General features: G+C 32.4%; 1 long non-coding RNA gene across 1 annotated transcript; it reads right to left on the bottom strand.

Moving 5' to 3' along the window:
* Window positions 1-1,062: 1,062 nt before the first annotated feature.
* LOC139528049 (uncharacterized) lies at window positions 1,063-25,036 on the bottom strand. Its single transcript, XR_011665508.1, has 2 exons — window positions 24,921-25,036; window positions 1,063-3,143 (listed from the first exon to the last, which is right to left on the bottom strand). It is a non-coding gene; the product is annotated as an uncharacterized lncRNA (long non-coding RNA).

Raw genomic sequence — 25,036 nt, 5'->3', positions numbered from 1 at the left:
ATCGAGTTGACCTCCGATGACCATGTGTAATGTAAGCGATATCAACATAAATATCGAAATAAATAGAAAGCGAAACTCGTGCATTTTGATTTTTTTGAGGTCTGTTTAATTTCAAATCATAGATAAAACATATCTATTTATCGTCGTTTTTACCTGTATAAGAATGATTTTTTTGTGGAACGAATCACCACAACAAACGATTTACCTTGGTTTCTTTTCCAATAAAAAACATAACAAGCACGATTCATGTGTTATGCATCTCAAACTAAGGGGTTCAATTGAATTTCACATGAATAAGAATTCAATGAGGTCGAATTATTCAATCGCAAGTGAACAAATTATCATCTATTTTTCTTAGCTAATTTTTACAAAATTGAACTATAATGGCTGATAAAAACGAATTTTATTTCACTATTTTACTTTCATTAATTATTAAACAAATAAAATCATATTTTATTCTTTTTTCCTACTCCTATAACTATAATAATGTTTTGCTCACCGCTCCGGATCCTGCAGTGCCAATTGAGTTTTTTTACATGATTTAACTTCCATCGTCCGTAACGTCGTTGTCGGTTGTCTTTGTCGTCCGTCGTCGGTCGTTGTTGTCGTCTCCGTCAACGTGAACGTTTTACAAAAAAATATGCTTTTAAAACATACTTTTCTTAAATAATGCATAAATACATAAAGACATGTTCTAGAAAATAAACTTTCAACTCAGTCATGTCATTCAGGCAGTATCAACGATATTTGCGTTTTTCTGTTAATGTTCCTATTGGTCGTATATTCATACATATTCTGATTTCGAAAGTTTTCTCAATAAAATTGAGAATGGAAATGGGGAATGTGTCAAAGAGACAACAACCTGACCACAGAACAGACAACAACAGAAGGTCAGTAATAGGTCTGCAATGTAGCGAGAAATTCCCGCACCCGGAGGCGTCCTTCAGCTGGCCCCTAAACACACACATATATATATACTTGTTCAGTGATAATGGACGTCATACTATACTCCTAATTATACACAAGAAACTAAAAGTAAAAATAATACAAGACTAACAAAGGCAGGAGGCTCCTGACTTAGGACAGGAGCATTTATTACAAAAGTATAAACCAAGAATACCAATTAAGACGCAACAAATTAAAAAATATGTTGCTTTCATGCTACGAATTGCAAGTGGATTTCGGATAGTAATTTATAAATCAACTGTTTACAACAGTATGCATTATTCTAAATACTGAAGATTGTCTTATCCAAGACATATTTCATCTAAGCCGAATTTAACTTTTTTGGAATTTTGGGTCATACATGCTTTTCATCTTTATAATTGTTTGGTGTTTTAACTGTTTTGATCTGAGCGTCAATGGTGTCTCTATGTAGACAAAATGCGAGAATCCAATTATAAGCCTGGTACCTTTGATAACTATTTGGCAATCAATCAAGAATATGATAATAACGCTGATAGATTTGTAGCCTAACAGTAATTTAGTGCTAAATATAAATCAAAATTTGCAAGTTTAAGTTACATAAAGAAAGGTATCCACATTCTGCAAAAAATAAAAAAAATCTCAAGAAAAGCCATAATTGGCAAAATTACAGATTAAACATATAATGATTGTGTGGCTGAGAAGAGTAACTATACATATGTCTGGTTAGTTCCTTCTTCATCTTGGAATATCAGAAAAGAATGAAAACTCATGTCTCCTTTGTACATTATAAATTATGAAGGACAAGAAGAGGAATTTCGAGTTTCTTTTTCGTTCCAGTTTTCACTTTTGAATGATATTGAAGTGTAACTATAATAATTGTATACAGAAAAGGGAATATATACAAAATGTTATAGACACAGATAATGCCATGCTTAGTTGAACATCAAACATTTTAAACAAATAAATAACATTGTAGCTTGAACATTTCCAGCTAATAAGAGGGCCCTGTTGGTTGGATAACCATAACCAGAAAAATCAGGATTCTTTATTCGTCTGCATGTGTTGTTGTTGAAAAGATTCCACATTCCCGAAATTAATGATCTTCTTTTACGACCAACAACGCTTTGACAGTATGAACCAACTGGTATGCCAAAGTATATTTTGTGATCTTTAATGTCCGCTTCAAAGAATTTAAAACTACTGCCACAGTTATTATCATCAGAAACAGGACAAATAACATAGTTCGTGTCTGTAGGTAGCATATCTTTTGATGCAGACTTCTGATCGATGATGATATGGTCCACCGGGTAACACAGTGCTTGTTGGATAATGTGGAACAGGATCATTACGATGGACAACTCGCCAACTATTATTAACAAGTCTGTTATGTTCAATAGCATATTGACGATTTCCAACTTTTGGCATACCAAATTTATACAATGCCATTTTTTCTTTGTTTATGAATCCGTCATACACAAGTCTGGCACTGGCTATCGAAGCTACGGCACCACCGAGTGAATGACCAGTTATCCATATATTATAATCTGGATAATTTAAAAGTTGATCGCGCATACTATCTTCCACGCAACTAAACAGTTTGTCATGAGCCTGTTTGAAATACGATTGGACTTCACCAGAACCACTCCAAGACGATACTTTAAATGAGAACAGCACTGACTGAAATTCATCCAACAACTGTGTAGATGCAGACGTACCACGATATGCCAAAACAATAGCCTTATTTTTTTTAGATATCATTACAACAGCTAAACATTCTTTATATTCGAAAAAAGGTAAATCTTCACAGTGGCGACCAATCCATTCAACAATTTCATAATCATCAATCTCGTGAGAGCTTAAACATTTAATTGCTTCATATTTATTACCAGCATACGGAATATTTGAAAGTTTGAGTAGGTTATAAGAATCGGAAGGATCATAAGTTCCAACTTAATTTAATTTAGGATAATTTACGACGTTTTTGATTACCTGATCCGCGTTGCATGGATTAAAAGGAGCAATAGATCCAGTCGCATGACATTTGTCGTCTAACTCACACCATCTACATTTTGAATTCCAAGATGACTGCTGAACACAGTATTCACATCCCTGGCTGGAATGTTCAATGCAGCTAGTTTTTCCATGTACAACTTCATCTAAAAGTACGATCAAAGTGAGGAGGCATAATAATTCGATACTTTTGATGGTCACGGTGCCTGGAAATAACAAAAGCTAATATATAATTTTATCTTTAGTAGGATGTTAGGTTTACAAAAGAGGGACGAAAGATACCAGAGGGACAGTCAAACTCATAAATCGACAACGACATGGCTAAAAAAAAAACAAAAACAAGCAGACATACATGTACAACAGTATACATGACACAACATAGAAAACTAAAGTATAAGCAACACGAACCCCACCAAAACCTAGAAGTGATCTCAGGTGTTCCGTAAAGGTAAGCAGATCCTGCTCCACATGTGGAACCCGTCGTGTTGCCCATGTTATAACAAATCCGGTAATTAGTCTAATTCGGTAGGTCACATTCATGAAATAGAAGAGGATACAATGTGTAAGAAAATAAGGATTTTATTCAGTATGACTGCAAATGAAAAACACATGTTCCTAACATAAATGGAAAAGTTCGTACACAAATATAAGTCATCGAACTACCTTCAATAATGAGCAAATATTTTGCTGTATGGTAAGCTAGTTTATGTTTTGACAGCGGTAAAAACGAAAGAATCCTTGGAAGTAATGGTTTAGATTAATGACTTAATCCAAAACAAACTTATATATTTTAGTACTTCAATGAATTGAGCTGACATGAACTTGATAACAGTAAAAACATTGAATTATATGAGAGAATGTGATTTTTGATAAGGCAACTACAAGTATTTTCAGGAGTAACGGCCACTATATGTCACCATTAATTTTCAATAGAGAGCAAAATTACACTTTTAATCAGTTGTTAAAGATTATGAAATACATTATATCAATTACACATAGCTGAGAGCAGATTTTTACTATGAGAAAGCATTGTCAGATGAAATGAAGCCAAGGTTGCCAATGTTTTTCGAGGATCAACAATCTTCTCTTTCAACCTCTCAGCTATGTGTTAATACTGTATGTTCTGTTTTGTTCTCTTCTTACTTTCTATCAAATTAAAAATTCAAAGTAATATACTATGACTTCTTGCACATACCAAATTTGTATTTCTTTTTAAGAAAGCACATACTTGATCAAGCGTTCAATGAAGAGTAATATAATATTTGCTATGAGGTAGAGTAAATTATCTTTGTTTTCTACAATCCAAATCTGTCATGTCTAACGATTGAGAGAATCAAATCCTGGTTACAAACTTAAACCTAGGGAAACACATTAACTATAAGAAAAAACCAAAGGAACAACAGGAACATTGACGTGCAACAAAACAAACAAAAACATACATGACACGGGTTATGTTCTTCTCATATATGTTATGATGGTATGATACTAAACCCCTAACGGGAAGGATTGTGCCTGATGTTCATATGATGTAATCATAATCTTTCAGTCAGTTTAATTGAAGTCTGGAGCTGGCATGTCAGTTAACTGCTAGTAGTCTGTTGTTATTTATGTATTATTGTCATTTTGCTTATTTTCTTTGGTTACATCTTCTGACATCAGACTCGGACTTTTCTTGAACTGAATTTTAATGTGCGTAATGTTATGCGTTTACTTTTCTACATTGGCTAGAGGTATAGGGGGAGGGTTGAGATCTCACAAACATGTTTAACCCCGCCGCATTTTTGCGCCTGTCCCAAGTCAGGAGCCTCTGGCCTTTGTTAGTCTTGTATTATTTTAATTTTAGTTTCTTGTGTACAATTTGGAAATTAGCATGGCGTTCATTATCACTGAACTAGTATACATTTGTTTAGGGGCCAGTTGAAGGACGCCTCCGGGTGCGGGAATTTCTCGCTACATTGAAGACCTGTTGGTGACCTTCTGCTGTTGTTTTTTTCTATGGTCGGGCTGTTGTCTCTTTTGCACATTCCCCATTTCCATTCTCAATTTTATGTATAGAAACGACATTATTTTATAACAACTGCCACATTCGTCAGTTGGTACAGGGCATTTTAAGAAACAAATGGTGGGTAGCACCTCGTTTAATGGTTAGCCAAACCTCCCACAATGTAAAACATATCTGATCAGTCGGCTTTTGTAAGATCATTAAAATAAAGTTTTGTCAGAATCAATGAGTCAAATTAGTTATAAATCCCTTGACAGTAAATATTATGCATTGAAAGGCTTGCGCATGAAGTAGAAAAAAAATATTAAATAATTACAACTTCTTGTCGAATCAATTACTTGAATTTCACTTCCAGGTGTCGGTTAGTGTATAAAAAGGTATATACTATGAAATTTCTGTACACCATCTAATTTAGCACATATTTACAACCTGAGTAATACTGTAATTAGTCTATTGATATGTTTTGGCTGACTATGTGTAGCTCATTTACTTAGTTTTGTCAATCAACTTACTATTATCATTGTAAAATGATTTCAAAAGGCCATTGACTCCAGAATCAAAAGATTGTAGATGCTTGTGTAAGTATATTTATTGATATAAAGCTGCGCTTTACTATACATGCACGTCTTTACATGGTAAGAAGACGAAATAAACTGACCCAAAGCAGGCAATCATTAAATTGCAATGGAAGCTTTAATTCTTGCAAACATTTCTCAGTTCTATATAAAAACTAAAACTATGATAAATTTAAAATCACATTGATGATTTGCAGCGGCAGATCCAAAAGGGGTGGTGGAAAACGTTCTCTTTGGGATGATCAATGCTTTTGAATGAGGACATACAGTTGGACCCCTCCCCTTTTATCTTGGGTTGATACCCCTTTTAAAAGTGGATGGATCTGCCCCTGATTTGTACCCATAGGTAGTCCAGTGGATAGTTTACATGCATGAAATATCTGTCACTGTACATTAAGCAACCAATAATAAATCAATTCATGACGAAATAGATCAAATTGCCTTCATTTTCCTTCACAAGGTTCCATTGTTCACTCTATTGTTGGGTACAAAATATTTGCATGGACTATAAATGATTACAATTTTAGATGGCATTTGTTTAAACATGTTTATTTATAGTGGATTGGGAAACAAGTTTTGCAACTTATATTAATCCCTTTCCACTTTGCGGGTGCGAGTGCTGCCTTGTAGCGGCATTAGCCTGCTCTTTTTCGAAATCTACAAGGGTGTCTTTAACGTGCAAGAGATATGGCTCTCTCTTAACACGGGTCAGCCATTCATCGTCCCCGTCCGACGGACTATCATCGCTTCCTCAAGACCATACTCGCAAATGTTGTCAAGGGAGAGCCGAAAATTCAGTCCCTGAAATTTTCATCCCAGACGGGAATCGAACCAGAAACCTTTGTGTTAGTAGTAGATGGCATTGTCTCTGATCAAGTTATGAAGAACTATATGTGTTACTCTCTATTTAAATGAAAGAAACTTTGTATCGTAAAAAACATTTTTAGATCCAAAGATTAAATAGTAGGATTTTAGAAATTATTTTGAAAACTTACAAACTATTTAGTTTAGTTTGGAACACAACATTTAAAAAGAAAAAGCCAGTAGCAACTTGGGCATATTGCATTTCCGCTTATTTTTCAAAGTCTTAATACTACGTTTCCGCAAATTTAAATGTATTAAAATACTATTCCGGAATTTACCTTGTAAATTATAAAATTTTGAATATATAATAAGATAAATTATTTTTTTTTTTTTTTTAATAAAGAAAATGTTCTGAAATTACATCTATTACAATATACTATTTATAACTATTTGACTTTGGTAAGGATTAGTTAAGCAACATCTCACATAAAGATGAGACCTCTAACTCTAACTGTAAAAGCAGTCATTTGAAAATATAAAAAAGGGAAAGATAGACTTCCTTCTTTAACAAATTACAGACCTTGTACTACTGTGGACATAAAAGTGTAAAGGTATCTCCGTGTGTTAATCGCATGTGATTACATTGAAGTTCGTTTTACATGAGACTTTTAATTATATACATGCCGATCCATGCATTTAATTTATTAACTTATCAATCGCTGACCGTTCTCACGAAGACTCTCATTTGACACATCTGACGGTTTCTATATACCGATCATTCATTGATCGGTCTAACATTCGTCATCAATAATTCACCGATCAGTTTAGTTGCCGTTACACAATTACGCCTAGTTTACCAATGTGGTATGCAATGCCTGCATCTAACAACTTCAAACGAAATCCTCTTACCTGATACCTGTGACATAAAAAGACCTCAGGGCATTGCACCCAAGTTCACACATTCTGATACACGATTGTAACGTTAACATTCCTTGAAAAAAATTGGCCCCAGAAATGTAACGACCTCGTTATTAGTGACATCCGGGATAGAAATATGCTAATTTATCAGGACAACAGATCGATGCATGGAAAGACATACTTTACCATTCTTTGACACCTACGATTCTATGATTTTTTTTTGATGCAGTTATGTAAAATAAACGATCTTGAAAAAAAAAAAGACTTAGCGAAAAATTCGGAAGAAATTACTTCTGCAACCATGGTTATTACTTTCCTTGAAAACATTATATGTTATGCTAAAAGTATAGCAAATGAAAATATATTGAGTTCAAACTGATGATAATAAGGGGACTGATCAGGTACCGTCTCAAATTTAATTTGCATTAAAGAAAAATCAGTAACTGTCATACATGTTATTATAAGTGACAAATACGCACTATTTAGCAAATTGGATAACTCTTTAAATGTCGGCATCTTTGACAGATGTAATTATAACATAAAACTAGATATTAAAGTTGTCGAACATGATAAAAATTGAACTTTACGCATTAGAAATTCTAAGGTTCCAACCAAAATTGGTGTTGCATATCTAACAACAAAAACTAAATTGATTGACACCCTTCCCAGAATTGATATGTTTTAAATGACAACAAAATTAGCAAGCACTGCGTCAGTTTTAAGGAATTTCATTATATATAGATATCCAATTAAAATTGATGTTTTATTGAATAACAAAAAGAACTTTTTATATCAGAAATCTTAACCTGTCTTAAAGTTGTAAAACACATTTATTCAACTGCATAATTTGACTCAAAAACATATAAAATTGAGAATGCAAAAACATATTACATATATGATATATCACTAACAAACCTGTTTTTAAATTCTTTATGAATTAAAGCACCAATTCAAAGATCCATTGCTTTCTATGTTAAATTCTAAGCACTAATGGCTATTTTATTCAATTAGAAATAAGAAGATGTGGTAGATGTGCAAATGAAGTAACTTTCCATCAATTTCATAATGTTTAAGTAAGCAAACAATTATAGAACTAAGAACGGCCTTCAAAACGGATTCTTGGCTTACACCTTATATCAAGCTATGCACATGTAATGAATGGGCCCCAAAATGACTACTTTTAAACAATTCAAACAGAAAACCCAACGATCTCATCTATAGAAAACAAAAACGAGAAACGAGAAACACTTATGGATCACACCAACAAAAGATGTTAAACACTTTGAGAAAGACAACTATAATCTTCGATAAAATGGAGTTAAATAAAATAACGTACACATATATATGTACATACAATAATTTTGTTGTACAGAGTACATCAGGATCCGAAATATTTAAAAAAAAATAATAAAAAAAGTTGTTATTCATAGGACGAGAACATAATTGTAAAACTAAAAATCAAAGGTTAAACGTATTTAAATAGTGAGACAAGATATAGTACAAAATAGGTAACCTTCAATAACAAAAATGTATTACAAACTATGTCAACTGTTCAAATTTTCACGAAAGTACGATTTGAGTGTACTCGCAGTTACTGAAAACTTGTTAAAAGCCAAAAGCAATTAAAAGATAAAGAATTTTTCCATCACATATTAAAATCACCTTACACACATCCAAGGGATTCAGTGTTTTAACTACACGGAAAGTCAAGGAAGACATGACTTTTGCAAGCTGTAATTGTACATAAGTCAGTTCCTTGTCAAAACTACAACTTATCCTAACAATCAAACATACCTTTACTTTCGTCTATAAGCGCACTAGTTCCTGGAAGTCTCGTAGTTAACAAATAAAACTGTCAGGCACTATGCGTTTCTTATAAATGAATTTTCATTTAAGGGAGCTTACAGAAAATACTACTACTCTTATCGCTCAAAATTGAGGCGAAAATGTAAACAGTGAAGATTTTTTTAAATTCAGTAATGAAGATAGTTGATTTACGTATACGACATTTTAAAGAACATGGTACTCTTAACAGCAACCATAATAACTCGATTTATTTCGCATATCAAACATAAACTAAAAGAACTAGCCAAGCAATTTGTTCTTGTACCAGCTAATAAAGCTGCAAATAATATCATTCCGACTGACTTCATTATTAGAAAACGATATCTGTAACAAACATATACTTTAACTACTCTTAACAAGCAGAACCAAATACAATGACAAGTATTTTTTGTGTAATATGTAAGCAAGGTTTCCCCTGCTCAATTTGTTTTTTTTCGCCACCTCTTCGCCAAACCAATATTATTTTCGCCACTTTATCATTTATTCGCCAAGTAACATGAATATATTGTTTGTTTGAAATGTTCCTTCCCCCCAAAAAATGAGTTTTCCCCATTACTGTCTGTGACTTTTCTCTTAAATTTATCTTTTATTCGATATTGTAATGAATAAACACTTAGCATTTACTTAAAAAAAAAATAAAACTGTGCTTTTTTTTAACTTAAAGGGGGGAAAATTCATTATATTTGAAACAACTTTCCTAAAGAGGAGTCCACTTACTTTTAACTAAATAACACAAAATTCTTGGACATGTTTTGACCATATAATACAAGATAGATGTATAGCTCTTTTGGAAAAGTTTTTTTCAAATAATATTAATATGTGCCCTTTTCTCTTAAGAAGTGGATTTAACAACATAACACATTTTGTGTCACTTGAAATTGATCCATCAAAAAGCATAGTCATTTACATTGAAGGGTTACCCCTCATTTGAGTGGTTGTTCCCAACCTGTTGTATATATTCCTTCATAAGGACAGTTTTCTTTTTTGAACCATCGTAAACGAAAAAGTTGAGACGTAAACTATGCCTGAAACACGAGCGTCGCCAAAACGACTTTAACAAAAGACCCCCTCAAATCAATTATCTATATATAAAGATAAATATTTAAGTCGGAGATTTTTCTTAATTTGGATATTTTTCATCTTACCAACAGTTTTCCTTTTCCGGACCATCTTTATATTAAGAAGGAGGGGATTTCAAAAGTTTTCTTTAAACACGTGCGTCGAAGGGTGGTTAATAAATCCTTTATGTGACATGTTACGGACGCCATTTTACCAGATCATTTTTGTCAAACAATACAATCAATACCTTGATTAATGAGTCCTTGGTTGCCTTCATTATATAATGTCAATCGGTTGAATTTAGGAATTAGAATGAAATTATTTTCTTCTGAATTGTCTGCCTAAAGATGGCGATTTTAGGTTATGTGTTTCATCTAATTTGGCGGTTAAATCATTCGGCACGACAGGGTCCACTCGATCGGTCACGTTTATTGTTCTAGTTGTGTTTTATCGATTTAAGTACATTCAAATTTAATCATGGATAGTGAAGGTGAACCAGATATTTCGTTGAGAACTGTTTTAACAGCTGTAAACCAACAGAGTAAAGATATGGAGGCAATTATTGACGCCAAAGTTACGGAGAAAATTGGTGGATTAAAAAAAGAGTTGCAGGATCCAATCAGTTATTGAAATCCCAGGTCAAGAAACTTAAAACAGACGCTTCCTATAAATGGAAATACGAAGGTAATAAGATCCAATTTGACTTCAATACTCAAAATCTAGAGGACCTCGTTCAGACTTTGTGGGCTATAGACAATGGGAAGGTAGATTACGCACGAGATCATCTACTGTAGATAAAATCAAGCATCGTAACACATGTAACAAGCTTATCCAAATTGCTGACACTTCTGAGGGAGGTTGGAATACCGCTAGGCAATATGACGCTAATCCTATTGTATCCGATTCCGAGGATGAAGCAAAGATTATCTGAGCTGTCAATAAGAGCTGTCCGCAAGAAGAAAGGGAAGTCCATGCAGGTTAGAGGTAATGGTTCCAAAACTAAGGCTAGTAACCAGTCTCTATTAGGACAGGCTCCAAACTTCGTTCCACAGCCCTTTAGTGGGCCTCAGCAACCTTTGGTTCAATGGAATTCCCCGTCAGCAAGGTTTCAAAGAAAGATACAGAGGGGACAATGCTACTCTTGGGGTCCTACGCACACTACAGGTCCAGCTGTCCGTATGTCAACAGCAGTAAACCAGCTCCCCAAACCAGGCCCCAGTGAATTTTTGAAAGATGAGTATTTTAATTATCTTTAACTTTCACGTGACAATTTAGTAGATAATCATATTGATGGCAATTTGACCAATAATTATTTGGAATATGAACTAGGTCAATCTGATATAATTGTTAAAGGTAGACTTAGAAAAAAACATTCAATTTTGGATAGATATCGGTGCTCCTAATTTTATTATAGATACTATTAGACATGGTTATATTTTACCTTTCTATTCCAATCCTATATCGATTTGTTTATCTAATAATTTATCAGCTGTGAATAATGCAGATTTTGTGAAATCGGCTATTACCGATTTTTAGCTAGAGGTTTAATTGTGGAGACGTTAGATATTCCATTTGTTGTGAATCTTTTAACAGTTGCTGTTCAGTCAAACAACAAAAAACGGTTGATTTTAGATTTGAGAGAAATAAACAGACATTTATGGAAGCAGAGTGTAAAATTTAAAGATATACGTATTGCAAAACATTATATAAACGCACATTCATATATTTTTAAGTATGACGTACATTCTGCATATCATCACTTCGATACTTTCCGCCTCACACTAAATATCTATGTGGACACCTACTAAAAATCTCACTTTTTTAGGCTGTAATATTGATACAGACAAAGGCATTTTTACTATTCCTGACACTCGTATTGATAAGATTATGAGTACCATTTCAGACATTGATTTGTGTTTAACCAATAGTGGTTAAGTATTTGTAAGGAAGGTAGGATAGATTATATCTACGTCTCTCGTTATATTCAATATAGTATATTTAATGACTAAACATTTGTCTATTGAAATTAATAGTGATCATTCATGGAACAGTTATATTCATTTCTTAATTTGGCGTATAAATATTCGCATACGCTTAAATCAGTGATTCGGTTTTCACACATATCCAGATTTCGCGCCTTTTCTCTTGTCGAGAAAAATTTACTGATCAGATCGACACGTATATTTTGAATTCATGATAAGTAATTAAATGCAGTTATCTCTTTTTCTGATTTAATATTTTTATATTTGTAGATTTCCTACCATTTGTCGGAGATCCAGAGACCATGATTTACATGACCAGAGTTGTCACAATTTATTTCTATTAAACTGATCAGTACAATTTCTCATCCCAAATTGCTTTTTGTTTTATTCATGTATTATTAAGACAATTTTTATGTTCGTATGAGTATAGCGAAGAAGAACATAAATACATTTATCTGTAGACAGTATTGATCAAATTAATTTTTGGAGGTTTAATTTACATGAAGCCAATGTTAAACCTTTTAAGACTAATGTATCTTGGCAGACTATTGCATATAGTGATGCAAGTAATATGGGTTACGGTGGTTATATCGTGGAAAACCCCTATAATATTGCTCATGGTACGTGGTTAGAATCTGAACTTTCTACTAGTTCTACATCGAAATAGTTGACTGGGGTGATAAAAGTATTTTTGTCGCTGATAAACTTTTCAAGTGGCAAGAATGTAAAATGGTTTACTGACAACCAAAATGTTGTTAGCATTGTTAGTAAAGGGAGCACTAAATCAGTACTGCAAAAGTAAGCATTATACATTTTTTAGCACATGTATTAAACACAATGTTAATATAGATATGGTTTGGATCCCTCGTAGTGAGAATGAGAGAGATTATCTAAGTAGGATTATTGATTTAGTTCGATAATTGGGCTATTTCTAAATTTGTATTTCAGATAGATGAATCCCTTTGGGGACCCCATGAGGTTGATTGGTTTGCCTCTGTCGACAATTTTAAATTGCACGTTTTCAATTCCAGATTTTGGAATGTGAATTCACCAGGTGTTGATGCTTTCACGGTTGATTGGGGAGGAATCAGCGGGTTATTTGTTCCACCTGTTTCTTTGATCCCACGTGTATTGATGTATATGCGGCAGTGTAAAGCTGTTGGTACTTTAATTTTACCTTACCGGTCCTCTGCCAGTTTTTGGCCAATGCTTTGTCCTTCTGGTGATGGGTTTATTTCTGAGGTGGAACATTTTATAGATCTTCCTACTTACAAAAATGCTTATATAGCTGGTAAGAGTAAGAAGGCCACATTTGGCAATGTTGATTTAACTTTTCGCATGTTAGCATTACGGATGGATTTTTCATCCAGTTATAATACATGCTCATATTTTGATGTGAGTATGTATTTTAGATCTCTGTTGAACTTTTCTTATAGAATGTTATTTTACATGGATTTCTTGTGTGTTTGTGTTGACAGTTGCGAATACTACAGTGACATTTAGATTGTAGTATTAAGATGATTGTAATGATTTAAAATGATTTTCATTATTAATGTTTCCTTTCAATTACACATATATTTTTGCAGGCATTCGCTGGAGAATTGCAGAATATACCTGTCTCTTTAGCTAGTAAAGTGAATTTACATCCAGAATTACTTTCGGAATCTCGAGCAGTATCTACAACAAAAGGATATAATCAAAGTTTTTTACGATGGAAAAAATCAGCCATATTGAACGGAATTAAAAATTGTGATATTCTACCAACTAAAGCTTTTCATGTTGCTATATATTTAGCTTCTTTGACACCGTCGAGCAATACTGTTAGTCCAGTTGTTCGGGCGTTTTATTCTTTAAAAAGGATACATTCATTAATTGGATCATTATGTTCACCGACTGATTCGTCTTTAGTTATTAATGTGTTAGAAGGTGCGAAACGCAGTTTGGCTACTCCTACGAATAAAAAAGGAACCTATTTCGGTGGAATTTCTGCATAAAATGTATGATGCCATGTTTTCTTTTGGTAACTTGTATAATCAACGTATAATTTGTGCATGTTTCACTGCATTTGCTGTTTTTTTTTAGAGTTTCTGAAATGCTTAATAATAGAAGAAGTGATATAGTTATTTTAGAGTGTTATATGTCAATTCTCATACAACATAGTAAAACAAATGTACATGTATATAGAGATGGAAATTCAGTATTAATCGCTCGTACACATTCAAATAAGTGTCCCGTTAAAACATGGAATTATATTTGCAGTGGGCTGATATTTCATGTGATTCTGATGAGTTTATTTTTCGAAATCTAACAAAATGAAAAGATGTCTATGTTTTGAGTAAAGAGAATACACCTTTGTCTTATTCAATGATGCGTGAGCTCTTTATTGAGGCTTTCAAGCCTTTTGTCCATAACATAAAGAGATATGGTTTGCACAGTTTGAGGTCTGGGGTTGCTAGTCTTTGTGCTAATTTGGGTTTACAAGACCGCCTTTTTAAGAGGCACGGTAGATGGCGTTCCGAAACGGCCAAAGATGGTTATATTAAGGACTTCTTAAAAGAATTGCTTAAAGTCTCCAAAAATTTAGGGTTATAGATTTATTGCTTTAATCTTAAATTCTTTTATTGCATGATATAAAACTTTCTTAAACATGTTCCCGTTCTTTGTGTTTCGGCCATCGGCTCTGTCGTGTAGTATTGCACTTTACTATTTCTTGTTATTATTATTACTAGAACACACCCGCGAAATCACGGGCATTCAGAGCGTAGTTTAAAGTATGTAAAGTGTTGTTGGAAGAATTTTGTAAAATACTGAATGACTGAAGAATTTTTATCCCTCCACCTTTATTTCCAAAGTTCCCAATTTTTGTTTTTCTATCAATTTCAATATGAACTTACATATAGTATGATATGAACATTTAAGTAAAGAGTCTGTAATTCAGTGGTTGTCGTTTGTTTATGTGTTACATATTTGTTTTTCGTTCATTTTTTGTACATAAATAAGGCCGCTAATTTTCTCGTTTGAATTGTTTTACATTGTCATTTCGGGGCCTTTTAAAGCTGAGTATGCGGTATGGGCTTTGCTCGTTTTTGAAGGTCGTCGTACGGTGACCTATAGTTGATAATCTTTGTGTAATTTTGGTCTCTTGTGGAGAGCTGTCTCAACATGGCAATCATACCACATCTTCTTTTTTTTTGTAATCAATGAATTTTGTAAAAGATTTAATGACTGGAGAATTTCAGAAAAGGTATCAAAAGTTCACATGAATAATTTTAGCACTTCTCTGTATATTATGAACATTCATTACTATATAAATAAAGTGTATTTTCTTTCAATTCTAAGTTTACTAATCGATCCATGGTTGTCATTGATATAGTATACAGACCCTCTCTACTTAATAAACTCTGTGACCGACATGGATCGTAAACTTGTCAATGATAGCAGATAAAACTCTGAAAATACACTTAATTCGTAATATGTGTATGTTCAAAGTATACAGAAAAACGCAAACCGGAAGTCTAATCTGACTTTAAATTGCGTCCAATGACGGGACAATATCCGGATGCCTTTTTTTTCGTTTTTCTCCCAAAAGAACTTAATTTGAATAATCATATGAATGGATGACAAATGCGACTATGCACTGTTCCTATAGGACACAGAGACGTGTTGATTAATTTATTGTGGAAAGAAGAGAAGCGACACACAAAATGTGGTCTTCTCGTTTAATAGTATAGATGAGAATAAAATGTGGTTTTGATATATGGGTATTAACGGAAGAAGAAATATAATTTCAATCGGTTGAATTTAAGAATTAGAATGAAATTATTTTCTTCTGAATTGTCTGCCCATAGGTGGCGGTTTTAGGTTATGTGTTTCATCTGATTTGGCGGTTAAATCATTCGGCACGACAGGGTCCACTCGATCGGTATTTTGAAATACTTCTGTTTTCATAGATTTTGTATCATGCATTACGAGATTGTTTTGCTTTACACGTGTGAGTTCACTGAATGAACTATTTACATATTTATAAGAGGACATTATAAAGATCTTTAATATAATGTACATGAAATATATTATTAAATGATAATTAAACTAGCCTTCGGCTCTGTCGTGTGGTATTGCAATTTACTATTTCTTGTTATTATTATTATGAGAATAAAATATGGTTATGATATATGGGTATTAACGGAAGAAGAAATATAATTTCAATCGGTTGAATTTAAGAATTAGAATGAAATTATTTTCTTCTGAATTGTCTGCCCATAGGTGGCGTTTTTAGGTTATGTGTTTCATCTGATTTGGCGGTTAAATCATTCGGCACGACAGGGTCCACTCAATCGGTATTTTGTAATACTTCTGTTTTCATAGATTTTGTATCATGCATTACAATACACGTTGAACCACAAACGTCAAAATCATTCAATCGCGTAGTGAAATTAACTATTTTTGGATTCTTATAAATTCTATATATAACTTTTGGACTAGTTTAAATCTCGGTCTATTTCTTAAATTTATTCTTACATACTTTTGATTTTTTAACCCTGTATGCTAACATTCCCAGGAAAATTTTAAAATTGTACGCACATTGAACGACAAATTTATGTGACGTATAAAATTTTCTGACGTCAGACACTCAAATCAATAAATGTGTTCGTAGATAGTAGATGTTTTTGTGTTCTGTTAAATTGTTCCTTTTAAAATTGTTAAACGATGATGACTGATGTACCCATATTTTGACTATTATATTTATTGTGTCTGTTTATTTAACGCATCAATGTAAAAATATCGGAAATTGATGAGACTGTCATTAAAGTGAGAGGGTTAGCGCTATAGAACCAGGTTTAATCCACCATTTTCTACATTTGAAAATGCCTGTACCAAGTCAGGAATATGACAGTTGTTGTCCATTCGTTTTTGATGCGTTTTGTTATTTGATTTTGCCACGTGATTATGGACTTTCCCAATTGATCTTCCTCTAAGTTCAGTATTTTTGTGATTTTACTTTTTACGAGATTGTTTTGCTTTACATGTGTGAGTTCACTGAATGAACTATTTACATATTTATACGAGGACATTATAAAGATCTTTAATATTATGTACATGAAATATATTATTAAATGATAATTAAACTAGCCTTCGGTTCTGTCGTGTGGTATTGCAATTTACTATTTCTTGTTATTATTATTATGAGAATAAAATGTGGTTTTGATATATGGGTATTAACGGAAGAAGAATTTATAAAATGCAATCAGCTGATTATTGTTTTTCTGTCAAAATCTTAACGAGCTTAAGGTCAATTCCTTCCGAGTATGGTATGGTTAGGTAAAGTCCGCGAAACCCGAAACAAGGTTAATAATTAAGATGGATGAAATAAAATCGTTTTTTTTTCGCCAAATATTTTCGCAAATGATGAATTTTAATCGCCACAATTATTATTTTTTAGCAAAATGCGAAAATGGCGACCGCCAGCGGAAACCCTGTATGTAGGTTTATACCTTACTCTTGAAGACATAATTTGTTTATTGGAACATACAAGAAAATAATGATATTCGTCACCAATTGTATTTGAATCGCAGTGACAGCAGATACGATTTTCTCTTGGTGAATATGTCTTTCCAAACTTAATCCTTTGGAAGATTACTGATTACATGCCCTGGAAAACGCACAACAGTCAGATGATTGATTTAAATTAACCGATTATATAATTAAATTCTGACATGGATAGAAGGAAGATACCCACAAACAAGCTTGAAACATCACAGAACAGAAGGACCCAGGACAATTAATCATTTAGAGGCTGGCATAACAAGCTGAAAACGAGAGTCAAACAGTACATCCAAACAAACTTGAAATTATAAATGTGCTCATGAAAGAGCAATCAGGTAACTGGTTTAGAAAAGTACTGTACAAAATAGTACAAATGACTGTATTCAGTATGGTGATGCAGCGTCTTACATCGACCTAGAAACTAAATGAATCTTGAACATTCAAATGTGTACATCATTGCCTTTTTTTCACAATATGAACTATAAGGAAAGAATTCTTATGTTGTATGCAGTATTTCTTTTTTTTTCATGCTATTATTTATAACATGTACATTTTCTCTATTGCTATTCAAATTTAAAATACTGATTGGAATTCAGAAATAAGATATTGGTTATGATAGTATGATACTAGTCTTTGTGTATTCGTTAAAATATGAAAAACACGATTTCAGAAAAACGAAGAGCAACTTTAAAAAAGAATTATTTAAAAAGTTGGACACCAAAAAAAATTAAATGTCTTCTTTTAACATGTTAAAAGGCATCTCATGGTAGAATTTGACATAAACATAACAAATATCAACTAATTCCAATACAAACTAAACATAACTTAATTTCATTCTTTAAAGAAGCTCCCATTTCGCCTTAGTTTTTTCGTGTGTACCTGAAAATTTGTACTAAGGCGAACTGAGATTAATTTTATATGATTTTGATGGCTAAGGCGAAATGAGAATAAGTCGTATGTACTATCTTCCGAAGCTACACAAATACCTTACAAATATAGATTTATTTTGTTTTTAAGCCAATGTTTCATTACAAAATTGTCTATTCTACTTATTACACTTGGTACAATCAAAAACCTGATAATTAATTTTTCAAATAAGGCCTTTGAAAATAGTGGAAATAATTACTTTTGGAGTGTCACGAACTCGTTGGAAGTACTTGACAAATTGCATGCATATATTGGCGATTTTGAATCTGTTTAAAGTTTTGATTTTTCTACTCTATTTACAACTTTGCCTCATATTCTTATTAAGAAAAATTCACACAACTGATACAGTGGGCATTTGAAAAGTAAGCATTTGAATACATTTATTCAAACTCTTTTAGGTCATTTTTTGTAGCAACTAACAAAAGAACTATGTCAATTGGACATGCTTTGATACTATATTTGCGCTTAAATTTTTACATGATATCAATTGTGTTTGCTTATGATATTCCGTATATCGTCAAGTTATTGGCATTTCAATGGGGACTATATATGCACCACTTATAGCGGACCTGTTTTTGTATTGTTATGAGTTACATTTTATGACTGGAATTAGCAAAGACCCATCGAAACGACATTTGATACAAACATTTAACAATATTTAAAGATATTTGGATGATATATTGGCACTCAATAATGACGACTCCAGTATGTATTCCAATGGAATTTATCATGTTGAACTTACTTTAAATAAAGCTAATACTATCAATGACCTCTACCCTTTCCTCGGTCTTGGTATCTATATCATTAGCGGGAAGCTTAATACAAAAAATTATGATTAAAGAGATGTTTTTTTCATTTCCTATCGTTAATTTTCAATTTTAGATGGTAACATTCCCTTTTCACCATCTTATGGTGTTTATATATATCAACTTGTACGATTCGCCCGTGTATGTATCAACGATATAAATTTTAGCAAGGGAAATTTATGTATTATTAAAAAATTATTACAACAGGGTTTTCGATATAACAGACTAGTCAAAACATTTACTAGATTTTATCATCGGTATAAGGAAATCATTCGTTAGTAGAACTCAACATGCAGACATCTTATACGTTCAGGTATTCACATCCAATCCTTTTTGGCAATATACTAACGCTAACAAAACCTTTATACAGCCTTATTAAGAAAGGATATAGTTACGATACTGTTGTCAGGTAATTAAGGATTGCATATATTGGCTTTAATATTGATTCACTTATAGATTCATTGCATCAAAACTAAACATTTTGTTTCTAAAACCAGTTATTGGCATAACACTGGTTATATTCTTTTCACATATTTCATGATGGTATAATACTTACCCCATAACAGGAGAGATTATGTCTGATATTCATATGATGAAGGCATATTTTTTCTATCAGTTTAATTGAGGTCTTGAGCTGTCATGTCGGCTGCTAGTTGTTATTATTGTAGTCTTGTTTATTTTCTTTTGTTTCATGTTCTGACATCGGACTCGGACTTATCTTACACTGAATTTTACTGTGCGCATTGAAATGCGTTTGCTTTTTCTATATTGGCTAGAGGTATAGGGGGAGTGTTGAGATCTCAAAGCATGTTTAACCCATCGCAATTTTGCGCCTGTCCCAAGTCAGAAGCCTCTGGCATTTGTTAGTCTTGTATGATGTTTTAAATTTTGTAGTCTCGACTCAGTCTCAACCAGTCTTGATCTGTATCGACTAGTCTTGACCTTCAAATTTAGTTTTGACTGATGTAAATCAGCCCATCTAACTAAATTAAATATTGATCTTACAAAATTCAAGCTCTCTGGTAGATATGATATTTTCAATAAGTTTGCCCCAAGCAGAAGGTATTGCTTTATAAATCACCACAAATCAGAATATTTTAATAATTTCTTTAATGTTTCATCCCTTTTTGATATATTTATATAGTATATATTTAAGGAATAAAACATTAAAGGAATTATATAACAATTTTAACTATAACTATTTTATATATGCTTTTTCCCAAATTATGAGGAAAGATATATTTCTACCAGTACGAAATTATAAGGCGTATTACGCCTGGAAATAAGGCGTAAACCAGACGTAAGTGGTAGTTACGTGTCTAGATCCAGGCGTAAGGGAGCCGGAAACGTAAATTTATAGTCCTTACGGGCGTAGAAAAAAGCAGTAAACCTGGCGTAAATTGAAATAAGCAAGGCGTAAGTTTTCTCACGGGCGTAAATTGAAATAAGCAAGTCGTAAATTGTCTTACGGGCGTAAAACTGTTAGTATGGCGTAAATAGAAATACCCATAATGTTTTGTTTAAAGGATTATGGGATTTTTTTTCAAAATTTAGGTCTGGTTTTAGTTTGCAAGAGTTGGACACATAGTAGCTTCATATATTCAGGGATATTTAGCTTGTTTTGTGCTTTTTGGAAGAATCTGAAATTGATAATTTGAATCAAATAAATTAATGAAAATTGTGAAATGAAAGGAAAGTAGTAATACATGGTACATGTAAGTAATAATAATGTGAGTATAACTAAGTTATTAAGTGTTATGTTCTATCAAAATTTTGAAATCCCAAAACCTTTTCCTTGGATAATTACATTAAAATCTTTTACTTTAAATTAAATTGCAGTATTATCAGTTATATTTTAGTTCAAAAGACAATAATTTTCAAAAACAAATTAGTTAAAATGCTACTTTTATTTCAAGAAAAAAATTGTCATAATTCTTATTTTAACTTAAACTTATTTGAGCCAGTGTCTGCCTAAAATGTATTTATTTTTATATAATTTAGCTTCTTCAATGGTTAATATTTCAAGTTTTTTGTCAAACAATAAGAAATAAAAGCAACAGTACAGAAGTGTGTATCAAATCCACAAAAGTACACAGCAAGGATAATAAACTGAACTAAAATAAGTGTAGTATTATGTAAGGATACTACGCCTGTTTTATTTATTGACCAGGCGTACTCATTTGCATGTTACGCCTATTTTTTTGTGTGAACCAGACGTACTCATTTAAATATTACGCCTAATTTTACGCCTGGTTTACGACTCAGATACGTTTGATTTACGCCTGGTTTACGTCTGGTTAGCGCCTGGGCATCAATTTTGTAAACAATGCAATGCCGCCAGGATAATTATGATTTTTACGCCTGGTTTCTGTTTCATATACGGGCGTCACAGTTCGTACAGGTAACATCGTAGCGTTTTGACCTAGATTAATTAAATTCTTAAATTTGACAGAAATACACCAAACTAAATAACAACCTATGATTCCTTAAGATCAATATATTGCAAAGATAGTTGTAGAGTTTGGTGAAAATCTAAGTTGATTTGAAAAAGTTATGAATAAAATTAAAGTGTGCTATCTCTATTTTGTCAAAACTGCAAATCCTTGATTTTTTTACCTCGATTAAATTAATTCCTAAATTTGACAGCAATACACCAAACTTTTTAACAACCTGGGATTCAGAAAGAATAATACATCACCAAGGTAGCTATATAGTTTGATGAAAATCCAAGTTGATTGGAAAAAATTATCAAAAAACTAAGATTTTCATCAAACTATGAAGCTATCTTAGATATAAATTGGGCTTACTGAATCCCATGTATTGCTGTAAACTTTAAAAATTAAATTAATCTAGATCAAAAACTAGAATTTGCAGTTCGAACAAAATACAGATAGTACACTATCGAGACCTAGTCGAGTACACTTAAGTACAGTTAAGTACAGTCGAGACAATGTCGAGACTAGTCGAGTAAAATGTGTGCTCGATTTTACTGGACGAGCACAAAAACTGGTCAATTCAGACTCTGAGCAGTTTGTAGTGATATTGACCATAATTAGGGAAAATATGGTGACATGACATCGGATTTGTCTAAATAGTACTGCAGTCATATTAACATTTGCATTACATCACTTTTGATTTATACACGTCAAGCAAAAAAAATAAATTCATTTATCTAGTTGAATAATGTAAATCTGAGAATTGAAATAAAAGCTTCATTCTTTTTTCTTACCTTTCTATAATTTATTAAAATCTAGAAGCTGCCAGCCACCAAATAATCATACAAAGATTTGCATTTTTTAGATCCTTTTGAATCAGATAACTTTTCAACTGTTTCGGGTCTGATACGTTCCCGTTTGAATGGTTTTACACGTGTAATTATTTTAAGTCCTTTATAGCATGCTGTTCGGTGTGAGCCAAGGTTCCGAGTTAAAGACCAAATCTTAACCTATAATGGTTTACTTTTATAAATTGTGACTTAGATATGGAGTTGTCTCATTGGCACTCATATCACATCTTCCTATATTTATTGGCTTTCACATACTTAGTCATTGGCGATATTGATGAAGGTAAATTCAGGAGTGCGCATCAGACGCATGGAACTTTTTAAGTGTTATTTCCATTTCTAAGAGTATATGCACGACGTCTTTGACATATATAAAGTTAATATATATTGAACGATTGAAGCAGATAACATCATGATCACTTGTTAAATTATATTTCGACCATATAAAACGACAGCTGTATTATGTACTCATCAAACAATATTCTTTGAAATAAAAATTGAAAGCTTATCTACCCTATCTTTTTCATGGATATGTGAACGTGATAAGTCAAAAAATAAAGTTGATTGCAATGTATGTGAGTCCGATTCTCCATATAGTAGCTGCGGAAAATGTCTTTGTCCCCACCTCTTAATTACAAACCATTTTAAAACTAAAGTCAGTAAACCAACAAATTCAAAGGTGGACAAATTCGGTGTACGTCTGCAATTGAATAAGGTGACTTTAAATCAACCGTTTTGATATTAGTTGATTGAAGTGAAAAGAAACCAATGTGTGTGAATACCCGTGTCGTGTCATCAAGTCTCTTGTGGAGAAGTTTTGTTTCTTTTCAAATCAAACCACATCTTTATTTTATTAACACCTTCAATTGCTGTATGTGCATCTCCAAAGTCATGGTTTTCGTTCGTTGCTGTTTGCCATATTTGATTTCCATTGATTTTTTTAAACATAATTCTGGTTGTTATTTAAATCGTTCATCTGTCATTTCAAGGCCTTTTATGGCGAGATACACGATATAGAATTTTATCATCATTGAAAGACATACGGTAATCTATAGTTGTTAACCTTATAGGTTATCTTGTTTTTTCGAAATTAAAGGCAAACAAAAAGGTTGAAATTTATGGTAGTCATGATAAATATACTTATTATTTTTAAGATCAATACCCCTTAAAGTATTCGACCTAAATTGAAATCTCTGTTTTTAGTAAACATAGTTACCTATGAAATAGAAGTAACCATGAGAGGTCAAATCCGAGTGCAAATAATTTGAATATCACAACGCAAAGAATAGGATTTAATTAGTTTAAGATGATGAATGGTCTAAATAAAAATCCATAGAACTTTTTAATGATTTGTCGTCAAAATGTAGTTTATGTCATGCTTGACCAAAATATCATAAAAAGCATGGGTCATCAAGCAGCTTCCACGCTATAAGTTTTGAAAAAAATGTCAGATTTGTATAGGTAATGCTAGGAAAGCCCAATTGTGTGTGATAAAAAAAAAACTAAGTAATAAATTATAAAAGAGTAAATACAAGAAGATAACTCTAATAATAAGCTTTCAGATAAAAAAATGAAGAAAAAAAAGACCGGACTCCTTTTCTCGCAACACATTCAATTACATTATTATAAAATATATAATTTTCTATATTAACATGAAAAGTTTTACACATGAATCACATACTCTCGAAATTCGCACACTTCATTAAAGAACAAGACCGATTTTTATCTTCAATTTCAAATTCAATTTTGAGGACGACCTAAAATCAGTGATCTATAATTTTCTTAGAAGTACCAAGTTGAAAACGCAGATAAAGATAACAGGCTTTATAATGGATGGCAAAAGGAAACTGTAAGGCAACACAATCAAATATTGTCCGTTAATTAGGCCTAATACGGCTACGGGAATATTTACCTAAAAAATATGACAAACTGTAGGAAGGTGTGTAGTAAACATAGGAAAACGATATTTTTTGTTTCAGCGATTGAATGAATAATACCGCAGTAGAACAACAAATAACAGAAATTATTTATTAATCCGTAATTCCTAACACACATTTTGTTCTAAATTTTCTCGTTTGCGATTAAGAAATCTTTGTAAAAATAATGTTTGTATGTAGACATCCAAGTCTGTAAAATTGTTATTTATTCCGTTTCATTAAAGATAAATCCAAACAAGACATTTATTATGGTATTTGCACTTTCTAAGTTCTTTGATAAGGAAAAAAGTACATGGCTTACCTTTCCTGTTAAGTTAAGAAAAAACTAAACAGTTGACATTAATGAACACTTCCCTTCTAAATACCTGTAAATGACCTAGTTTCCTTTCAGATCAATATTTCGTAGGCGTTATCGGT

The sequence above is a fragment of the Mytilus edulis genome, chromosome 6 (genome assembly GCF_963676685.1).
Source record: "Mytilus edulis chromosome 6, xbMytEdul2.2, whole genome shotgun sequence".
Classification (NCBI taxonomy): Eukaryota; Metazoa; Mollusca; class Bivalvia; order Mytilida; family Mytilidae; genus Mytilus; species Mytilus edulis.
This window is presented reverse-complemented; position numbering and strand designations above follow the sequence as displayed.